We start from the raw sequence: 11,238 nt of genomic DNA on the forward strand, positions 1-11,238 counted from the left end.
TTTAAAGTAAAACTGCCTTTATGGCCATTATACCCAAACTGACAATTGGACAAGTAATTTCATAAGGCAGGAAGTCAGATTTTCTGAAGGGATGGGGATATGCGAATGCAGAAAGTAGATGATTGATTTGGGTTTTCTGAGTTTGAACTGTCATTCACTCTTTTGTTTGTTGAGACAGGGGCTTAGCCTCTAATCTGTCTGCTCTGGGGGCCCCGCCCCTCGCCTGTTTGAAATGCGCCACCTGGCTCTCCTCATAGTCCCTGATTGGTCCACACTAGCCCTGCTCTGTCTGAGCCCAACGTCCCACATGCATCAATACAGCACGGAGCCTGCCCAGTAGCTGAATCCAGATGCGGAGGCCAGAGTTCTCCACTGCCACTCCCTCCTCGGGCTGTCATCCTTCGGGCTTCTTACCCCCCCACCCCCCCACCTAACCCTAACATGTACTACAGTTCTCTAATACAGTTTATTATTATTTATTATTATTTATATTCATGTTATTTGCTGTGCAGTATTTTGGGATTGCTGGGAAATGATTTTTTTTGTAGTTGTTTTTCTTTTTTTTATTGGATGTTTTATTTACATTTCATATGTTGTCCCCTTACCCCATCTCCCACCCACCCAGGAAACCCCTATCCCCTCACCCATCCTCCTCCTCCTCTGCGGATGTAACCCTCACCTACCCCCCTGCTCCCACCTCTTCACCCTCAAATTTACACCCCCTGGGGCGACCAGCCTTCATGAGGTCAAGGATCTCATCTTCCACTTATGCCCAGCAGGGCCCTCCACTCTTACATATTCAGCTGAAGCCCTGGATCCCTCCCTAAGTGCTCCCAGGCTGGTGGTTTAGATCCTGGGAGCTGTGGTTGGTTGGTATTGTTGCTTTCCTCATGGGGCCACAAACCCTTTCAGCTCCAATGGCCTTCACTCTAACTCCTCCATTAGGAACCCCATTATCAGTTCAATAGCTAGTTGTGAGAGTCTGCATCTGAATATGTCAGACTCTTGAAGACCTCTGAGGAGACATCCATATCAGGCTCTTATCAGCATGCACTTCCTGACTTCCACATCAGCATCTACCTTTGGTGACTGCACATGGGATGGATACTCAGGTGGAATGGTCTTCAGATGGCCCCTCCTTCAGTTTCTGTCCCTCACTTTGTCTCCATATTTGAATTTCATTCCAGACCTTGCCCTACTAAGATCTTGGAAGATGTTGTGGGTGTTCCTGAAAAGGTAATTCCAGCCACTGTTCCTAAGTCACCAGTTTTTGCATTGAAGAACAGGATCCGAGTGCCCATCGAAGAGGAGGAAGAGGAAAAACCAGCAGTGACCAAAGCCCAACCTGTGCCACATTATGGCGTGCCTTATAAGCCCCACTGTTGGGAGCCGACTCTTAGCCGAAAGTGGCTATCATCTTTACAGCCATCTCGAGCCATATACCCTGACAAGAGACTTGTTTCAACAGTCTGCAATAGCTGAGCGCACTCTGATAAACATCTTGTTATACTGTTTAGTGTCCCCAGCTGCCAGGTGCTCCTGGTATCTATGGCTACAAGGCACGTGATGTAGTGGCTTCAGTTGAGATTGTCCACGAGGGCAAGTCACGTGGTAAAGGGTATAAATACCCGGATTTCTTTTCTATTGAAGAGGTAGAGGTAGAGGTAGAAAGTAGGAGGTAGTAAGTAGTAGGAGGTAGTAGGAAGTAGGAAGTAGAGGAAGGAGTGAGAAAGTGAGAGGTGTCAGAAGACTGAAGGAGTGAGAATATAGTAAGAAGAGAGGAGAATAAAGAAGACTTGAAGAGACTCCACCAGACTCTGGCTTGTATCTATCTTTTGCGTCTCTCGCCCCTTTTTTCCCCTTCCTCCGTCCCCACTCTCTCTCTTGCTAGACCCTGACCTGGACCGGAGCAGCAGAACCGGCCAGCCTTTACAAAGTAGCAGAACCTGACGGCCGTTACAAAAGAATCGGCCGTTACACCCCACATCCTAAAAGCAAGAAGTGTGAACCTGTGTCCTTTCTCCTTTGATACCCGGGACAAAGAACGCCAGTTGCAGAAGGAGAAAAAAATAAAAGAAATGCAGAAAGGAGAGGTGCCCAAGTTCAAAGCACTTCCTGTGTCCTATTTTGACACTGTTAACCTGCCAGAGAAAAAGGTAAAGAATGTGACTCAAGCTGAACCTTTCTCCCTGGAGTCAGACAAGAGAGGCGCCTACAAGGCTAAGATATGGAAGCACCAGCTGGAGGAAGAACAGAAGCAGCAGAGGGAAGCAGCTTGCTTCAAGGCTCGTCCAAACACCGTCATCTTTCAAGAGCCCTTTGTTCCCAAGAAAGAGAAAAAATCAGTTGCTGGGAACCCATCTGGTTCTCTAGTTCAGGAACCTTTTCAGCTGGCCACAGAGAAGAGAGCCCAAGAGCGGCAGGAGCTGGAGAAGAAAATGGCTGAAAAGAAGGCCTGGAAACTGCAGCAGTTGGAGGAAATCAGGCAGCAGGAAGAGGAGCAGCAGAAGGAGGAGCTAGCCAGGCTCCGGAAAGAACTGGTGCACAAGGCAAATCCAATACACAAGTACTCTACAGTGGAGGTGAAATCCAGTGAGCTGCCTCTGACTGTGCCAGTGTCTCCTAAATTCTCCACTCGGTTCCAGTAGAAGCTGCATCACTTCACAGGCATGGAGGACATGTCTTCAGACTCACCCACCATGTGATGAAACATACCTGACAACTATGGAAGCCAGGTGTTTTGAAGATCACTTTACACAGAAACTTTGAAGCTAATGAGATACCACTCATTTAGACTTTAATCAGACTTCTTGTAGTTATTTCCTTCAGATGTTAGTTGGCCCTTTCCTGTTGGTCTTAACTCTGGCTAGAATTTCAAGTATTCATTTTGGCATAGTCTACTTTTCACCTGATCTCCCTCTACTACCCCTTTATATATGTATTTTAAGCATACAATAAAGGCAGTTAAGTCCTGGGCAGTGGCTACTACTCACTTAGACTGTGACTGAAACCAGACTGTTGAAATGTTCAGAATGAACTTATGTTCTGTTCAGAATGAGCTTATGAAGGAGCCCTTTGCTGTGATGTGGGCATGGCACCAAGGAAGACTGTGTTAACTACAGGAGAACTTACAAAGCTCTGTTGAAGCAGTTCTCTATTGTTGGTGCTGACAATGAATGACAGCCTACAGTTTCAAAAAAAAGGACACTCTCCAAACTCGTGAGCTACCTGCAGGCTATTCCTTTCCCTCAGTCTTTTATGAGTTATCATCCATGGTGGGTTGGCATTTGCTGATACAGTTTTCTTTGAATCATCCCTGCCTTTGGGTCTAACCTCTTACAAATATTTCTGCAATTTAGCCCAATAAAGCATTGTTCACTAAATTAGACTTTGTTGGTACCCTTAATTTGATCTGTTCTCTGTATCTTATTGAATAAGTGGATGTTTGCTCATGTCTCCATGGAATAGAGTAACAAAATAGGTGAGAGGAAAAAATGCAGGGATGATGGTAGGGGACTGTAGGTGGCATTGTGTCAAGGTATACCTACCCCTATACAATTATGCCACACAGAATATTTTGTATAATATGGTTACTGGGGAAGAAGGGAGTCAAATCCCATCTTGGTGTGGAGACAGGAAGGAGAGATAAAGGCAGCTATGCAGACAGACAGAAAAACTAGGGATAGAAGAGAAAGGCAGGGTTCTTGGGGGCTGAGGCAGGGGTGGGGGACAGAAAAGGAGAGGGGTGTTTTATTTGCCTAACCTGTCTGCCAAAGCAAACTTGCTTCTCTAGATAGGTTTGCTCTTCTTTTACGCTTGTAGGTAGCAAAATACTCACCCTTCCTCACTGTCCAACTCAGAGCACCAAGAGCAGGGTTTGCCTCAAAGGACGCTTCAAGAACTGGATGGAGAAATCCCAAGCGAGCTGCCTGAATCTTCACGAATTCTCTTGTTCTACCTTCCATATAAAGAACCAGGGCCAATTGAATTGGTGACTTTTGGTTTCCACCAGCTGTGGATGCCTTTGACATTATGACTGCAGAAGATTCCACCACAACCATGAACAGCAATCCAACAGTGGGGTCCTCCACCAAGGTACCAGAGGGTGTGGCGGGTGCACCCAACGAGGCTGCACTGTTGGCACTGATGGACCGCACAGGCTACAGCATGGTACAGGAGAACAGGCAGCGCAAGTATGGTGGACCCCCGCCTGGCTGGGAGGGCCCGCATCCCCAGTGTGGCTGTGAGGTCTTCGTGGGCAAGATCCCACGTGATGTGTATGAAGATGAGCTGGTACCTGTGTTTGAGACCATAGGTCGCATCTATGAGCTGTGCCTCATGATGGATTTCGATGGCAAGAACTGCGGCTATGCCTTCGTGATGTACTGCCACAAGCACGAGGCCAAGCGAGCTGTTTGTGAGCTCAACAACTATGAGATCCACTCCGGCCGTCTGCTGGGGGTGTGCTGCAGTGTAGACAACTGCCGCCTCTTCATCGGTGGCATCTCCAAGATGAAGAAGCGTGGGGTGATCCTGGAGGAGATCACCAAGGTCACCGAGGGCGTGCTTAATGTGATTGTTTATGCCAGTGCGGCAGACAAGATGAAAAACCGAGGCTTCGCCTTTGTGGAGTATGAGAGCCATCGTGCCGCAGCAATGGCACGCTGCAAGCTCATGCCGGGTCGGATCCAACTGTTGGGCCACCAGATAGCTGTGGACTGGGCCGAGCCAGAGACTGATGTGGACGAAGACGTGATGCAGACAGTGAAGATTCTCTACGTGCGCAACCTCATGATCGAGACCACCGAGGAGACCATCAAGAGGAGCTTTGGCCAGTTCAACCCAGGCTGCATGGAAAGGGTCAAGAAGATCTGTGACTACGCCTTCATGCACTTCACTAGCCGTGAGGATGCTGTGCATGCTATGAATAACCTCAATGGCACGGAGCTGGAGAGTTCCTGCTTAGAAGTCATGCTGGCCAAGCCTGTGGACAAGGAGCAGTACTCCCGCTACCAGAAGGCAGTTAAGGGTGGTGGTGGCTCAGCTGAGGCGGTAGCGCAGCAGCCCAGCTACGTGTACTCCTGTGACCCCTACACACTGGCCTATTATGGCTACCCCTACAACGCTCTCATCGGGCCCAACCGGGACTACTTCGTGAAAACAGGCAGCATAAGACAGTGAAGTCTTGTCTTTGTCCCAAGCCAAGCCCAGGGATTCCAGCATCCTCACCAGGCCTTGAACTCCCAGTCCTCTTGCCTCAGGTTCCCAAGTGTAGGATGATAGGTAGGAACCTCCAAACTTGGCTTGCAAGGGGCTGTTTTAGAGTTCAGTTTGCAGCTGTGAGTGCTGGGTAAATGGCCAGATGAAACTTGCAAATAGCACAGAATGGAATACCCCGTCTAGGCATTTCTGAGTCACAGAACTGCCTTCTAAAAGGCAGTACAGGGTGTCAGAACCAAACTCTCTCCCCCGCCCCCGGAACGTCCCCTAGAGTCCAGCTACTCCTTTCTTGAGCATAAAGTGATGTGCCTATCAAGGCAGAGACAGAACCCAGAGGGTGCTGGGACTCGCCCTGGTGGATCACCCAGCTGTCCAGGTGTGATGTCAGAAGATGAATCAAGAGGGGAAGGCGGAGGCGAGTCTCCAGAGGCTGCACCCCGTCATCTCCCTTTCCTCCTCCTCTCCCCTCCTCCGGCCCTCTGAGGAACTGTTTTTGCGTGTCTTTCCAGGCCCACTCTTTGACACGTTTCACCCCCAACAGCGGGTTGCCACAGACTGTTTTCCATTCTCTGAGCGCCCAGCTCCGACACCCGAAGGCTCAGACCACGAGTGCAGAAGTCCCTTTCCCTAGCACAGCCCCTCGGCTCTGCCTTCCTGAGACCCCCAGATGCCACCTTAGACACGTCCTCTCCTCAGCCGCCACTCAAAGCCACGGTAAGCCCGCCAGACTCAACCCCCTCAGCGTCCACGCGTCCTCCAGGCCTTATCCTGCTCTCACACCCCAGAAGCCCAGTAGCAACACAGTGCATAACCCCAGCTCCAGTCTCCACTCACGGCCGCTGCGAGAACTTGGCTGCTGCGAGCCACTGGTCCCTGGCCAGACCACCTGCGGCTCCCGGCCGCCCTGCCCCGAAGCGACCAGCCTCGCCCGCTGCTCCCCCAAGCAATCTCACTTCCAGGTTCCCGAGGTGCTGAGTGGGTGGGCTTCAGCACGTCGCAGGGGCGGGGCGGCCCAAGGTCACACCCTCCCAGAAGGTGCGCGCAGCGAACCCCCCTGCGGTTGGTGCATTCCAGTTGCCAAGTGTTCTACAGCTGAAAGGGGCGGGTGCTATGATAGCCACGCCTCTCCCCAGCACTATTTAGCCCGCTCAGACTGGAGCCAGAAGCCCAGGATTCTGAGTGGCATCTTGAAGCTACACCTTCCCTCAGCGCTCCTGGCCCGGCTATTGGCCCGGCTAAACCAACTGTAGTGAGCATGGTGCCCATCTCCCATCGCGTCCAGCATACTAAGAGCACTCTCCGGCCTCCAGCACTACTCCCTGCCTCCTAGTGGGCAGGACTCTGATGGCCGATTCCTCAGAGCAGAACATTGGGTGAGTTGGGATCGCAGAAGAGCGGAATTTAGGGGCTCCGAGGATTGGCCAAAGACCAGATCCTGGGCTCACAGGCAGCCGAGCTGGAGAACTTGGATCCTATGAGCAACTACCCGAATCCCTCTCATACCAGAAGCCCTGGCTCTGAGCGGCTTTGGTGCCTGCTGGCGAGCTGGGGTCCCAGATGCAGCTCAGAATTAGGATTGTGCGTGGACTTTGGTAGACTTCCTCTCTTTTTTCCCCTTGGAGACAACGTTTCTTTTGTGTAGCTGACCCAGAGCTCTGTAGACCAGGCTGGCCTTGAATTCACAGAGCTCTGTCTGCCTCTGCCTTCCAAGTGCTGGGATCAAAGGCGTGTGCCTCCACCACCCAGCCTTGTTTTTTTAAAGGAAAACCATGACAGCACATGGTAGTACAACTTTAGTCCCTAAAAGGTCACGTGCAGCTTGTAACAGATCACAGCAGACTAGACGGTTCCACGAGGGGAGGTTTATTAAGAGAGTGGGAGAATGGGAGGAGAGAAGACTAGAGAGGGTAGAGGCAGGCCATGACCACGTGGAGAGAGGAGGAAGGGAAGGGGGGAGGGGAGACAACAACCTGCAGGTGCAGGGAAGAGAGAGGGAGGGGCCAGGCAGCCCCTTTTATAGTGGGCAGGGTTACCTCCCTGTTGCCAGGTAACTGTGGGGAGGAGCGTACCGTACCTGGCTATTGCCAGGTGACTGTGGAGGTGGAGTTTAACAGATTACTAACAGTACCAGTGCAGGCCTTTTCCTAGGCCTCAGGAGCTCTAGAGCTGTTTGTTGCACTCTCCTTTAGCCTTGGCTCACTATGAGAGTTCTACACCCATGGGTGTTTGCTTCATAAGAGTCTGAAGGATTGCGCTAGAGAGATGGCTCAGCTCAGCGGTTAAGAGCACTGACTGCTCTGCCAGAGGACCTGAGTTCAATTCCCAGCAACTACATGGTGGCTCACAGCCATCTGTAATAGGATCTGGTGCCCTCTTCTAGTGTGTGTCTGAAAACAGCTGCAGTGTACTCATATAAATAAAAAATAAATAAATCTTTGAAAAAAAAAGGGTCTGAAGGTTGAGGGTCACAGGCAAGCAGCTCTGTGAAGGTCAAGTGGGTGTGACAGTTCAGCAGGTAAAGGCTCTTGCTGCCAAGCCTCATGGCCTCAGTTTGACCCGTGGGTTTGACATGGTGAAAGTAGAGAACTGACTACACATTTTGTCCTCTGCCCTCCACGTACGCGTCACGGCACACAATCAGCAAAAACTACATAAAATGTAAAATGCTGAAATGCTAAGAGAAGAGGCCTATGGTAGGAGCCTCCTATGCCTGAGACTTCCAGCCCTGAAAGGCAGGGGGTAGAGAGTGGGGACGCACAGTGGACACAGGACAGGACAAGGCCATATTCATGAAGCCTCTGTGAGTGGTTGGCGGGCAGGCTCTGGGGCACCGTGAGGGAAAACAGGTGCATCTGCTCTTTGTAGAGCTACAGGGCCCCATGTTCTCCCATATGCCCATGATTTGCCCCTATTCCAGGGAGAAGCCAGCAGCAAAAGCTCCCAGCTCCCAGCCCTGCTTTGACTTGTATGTGCGTCCAGGAGAGGTTGGGATCTCGTGGAGCTGGAGTTACAAGTGGTTGTGACCTGGGTGCTGGAGACTGAACTCAAGTCCTCTATAGAGCAGCAGACACTAAACCTGTGAGCTGCCTGGTCCAGCCAGGGCTGTGAAGTGACATTTATTTGCTCCCTGAACAAGCCCAACAACCCAACCTGAGTTTGGGTTCCCAGAAACCATATAAAAACTGGATGCAGTAGTGTCTGTAATCCAGCACTTCCCACGGAAGGTGGGAGGCTGAAGCAGGACAGTCTCTAGGAGTAGGAGGAAAGGCTAGCCTGTCATACACAGCCATGGATGAGACGGTGGAAGGTGAGGACCTATGCTGAGGTTGGCCTTGACCTTTACACAGGCACCATGGTGAACACAGTGGCACATGAACACCTGTGCTCACACAAACACCATACATGAACTCAAGAAATAAAAACAATAGATATTGACGATACAACTATTGGGGGCTGGAGAGATGGCTCAGTAGTTAAGAGCACTGACTGCTTTTCCAGAGGACCTGATTTCAATTCCCAGCAACCACATGGTGGCTCACAACCATCTGTAATGGGATCCGATGCCCTCTACTGCTGTGTGTGAAGACAGGCATAGTCTACTCATGAATAAGATAAATCTTTGAAAAAAAATCCATTTGTTTAAAAAATACAACTATTCTGTGACACATGAACATTGTGTGATCCCAGATGTTGCTAAGTCAGTAAAGTTTTGTTGCCACATGGTCCACCCATTGTGTCACCCTTGGTACTAGAATGGCAAAGTTGAATAGTTGCTGGTCATAGTGACCGGGCAGCCTTAGAAAGCTGACCCTCTGCAGAGAAGGCTGTGTGATAGTCCCTTACCCTAACCTGCTACCTCATCCCTCTGACTGGAGCTTTCCATCCATCCTCCACCTAGCCCCTGTGCTACAAGTGGCCTTGTCAAATCCTCTGTCCCATCCCTAAGCCCTCACACCAGTCTGGCTGTTTGAACACCAACCTGATAAGACGGGGATCTTGCCCTGGGGGAAGCTCTTGTTTCTCTCTGTTGTAAGAGGCTCTGAGTCACACAGGGGCATCATAGGAGTGAGGGAAGCCCATAGCCAGGGTTGTGACTTCCATGAAGGTATGAGGAAGGTGATATTCTTCCTGTGGAGCCTGTCCTGGGAGCAGCCCTCACCTAGGGCCCAGCTCCCACTGTAGAGGAGGCCGGCAGCTCTGGTCTTCGCACAACTCTCCAGCTGGATGCACTGCATAGCTGTCTCCTCTCTCTTTCAGGAAGCCTGCAGCCACTGGTGCTCATGCTGTTATCAAGACAAAGGGAAGGAGGGTGCAAGGTGAGGGACACCAGGAAGTGGAAGTATCTTTCTGTCTGTCTTCATTAATATTTCTGTTTAATCTCGTTATTCCATGTGTATTCATCTCATTGGAGGGGTGTGCATGCCATAACATGAGGGTAGGTAGAAGACAAACTGTGGGAGTCACTGTGTGCTACCGTGCGTGGTCCCAAGCACTGAACTGGGTCATTGAGCTTGGCTACAAGGACCTTACATGCTGAATTTCTTGCTGGCTCTGACTTTTCAGAGAGAGAGAGAGAGAGAGAGAGAGAGAGAGAGAGAGAGAGAGAGACTCATAGAGCCCAGTTTTGTGGCCACTAAAGTCTTGATCTTCCTGGCTCAATGTATTGCTGTCTAGTTCCTGAAAGGGTTATATTATTGGGGAAGGGGACAGGGGAGGGCACAGAAACAAGTCTGAAGCTTTCTCTACTCAGTGGCAAGCCTTTGGGGACTGGTAATTTTCATCACTGAAGTGTCATTTGACTGCAGAGGTCCTCTGGAGAGTTGGAGTCTCTTTTGCCATGGCAACAGGCTCTCAAGACAGGCCTTGAAGGTGGAGGTCTGGAGGCCAGGGCTGCATTCCCCAGTCTGGACGGTGCTGGTGGCACAGGGCCCATATCTAGTTCCACCCTGAAAGTTGCTGAGCCACCCGGTGTGGGTGCTGGGAAGCAAATTCAGGTCTCCTGGAAGGGCAGTGAGTGCTCATGAACCCCTTACTCTTGCTTTTCTTAATTATACTCTGGGCAGGGGTGGGGGGCACACGGCATACATGTGGGGGTCAAACACAACTCAGGGGAGTGTTTTCTCTTCTTGTACCATAGAGGATCAGACTCAAGCCCTCAGGGTTGAGTGACCCCTGGACATGGTGGGTTCAGGGTAGGGGATGGGGTTTAGTCCTAGGGATGGAGCCCAGGACCCCACATATGCTAGGGAAGTGCTAACCACTGAACTACATCCCCAACAGATGTAGGCTAGCTTATTTATTAAGATGGCGGGGATGGAACGTGAGCCCTCACCATGCCAAAGTAGTACTCTATCACATAGTGGCCCCAGCCTGATAGTCTTGTTTGTAACCTCTGGTATGTTTGCATGCTGCCTGGTTTTATTAATATAGCCATGTCCTCAGGGTGACACAATCTTCATGGAGACTCCCACTGTTAGGTGATGTTGTGTTGGTTATTTAATGAAGGCAGCTGAATGGGCTGACTATCTACGTGGTGGCAGCTCTGCTTAGCTCAGGCCACCATGCTCCGCAGCTGGAAGTGGCCAGAGGCCACACGCGCCACAACTAGAAATGGCCAGCCAGAAACACCGGCCCTGGAACCCACGAGATGCCAGTTTGGGAGACGGCTCTGCCAATCTTCCACGCTGTCTCCACAAAGCTTGGCTGTGCCCAGACCATCCTGCCATCCACTTGGGCCCGGTAGGAATGAGACTCTAATGCTTAAAGATTAATCAAAGGCTTTATATGTTTGGTAATGCTCAATAACAAGATGACCACACAGTCAAAGGTGTAACCCAATACCCAACCTAGATATATCAAGTACCTTTGACTGCTAGAGACAGGCACACGCCCACTTCCATGTTCCCCTCTCTCTGGTTCTCTCTCCCTTAGCTCCTCCTCTTCCTCCTCCTTACTCCTCCCACCTTAGCTCCTCCCAACAGGGTGACTGCAGACAGGGACCAAAGGAGAACAGGCAAC

At 50.8% G+C, this 11,238-nt stretch overlaps 1 pseudogene; it reads left to right on the forward strand.

The window, feature by feature from the left end:
• Positions 1–3,996: 3,996 nt before the first annotated feature.
• On the forward strand, positions 3,997–5,181 carry LOC114637005 (annotated as a pseudogene).
• The last annotated feature ends 6,057 nt before the right edge of the window (positions 5,182–11,238 follow it).

This window comes from Grammomys surdaster, unplaced genomic scaffold (assembly GCF_004785775.1).
Source record: "Grammomys surdaster isolate TR1022 unplaced genomic scaffold, NIH_TR_1.0 125124, whole genome shotgun sequence".
Classification (NCBI taxonomy): Eukaryota; Metazoa; Chordata; class Mammalia; order Rodentia; family Muridae; genus Grammomys; species Grammomys surdaster.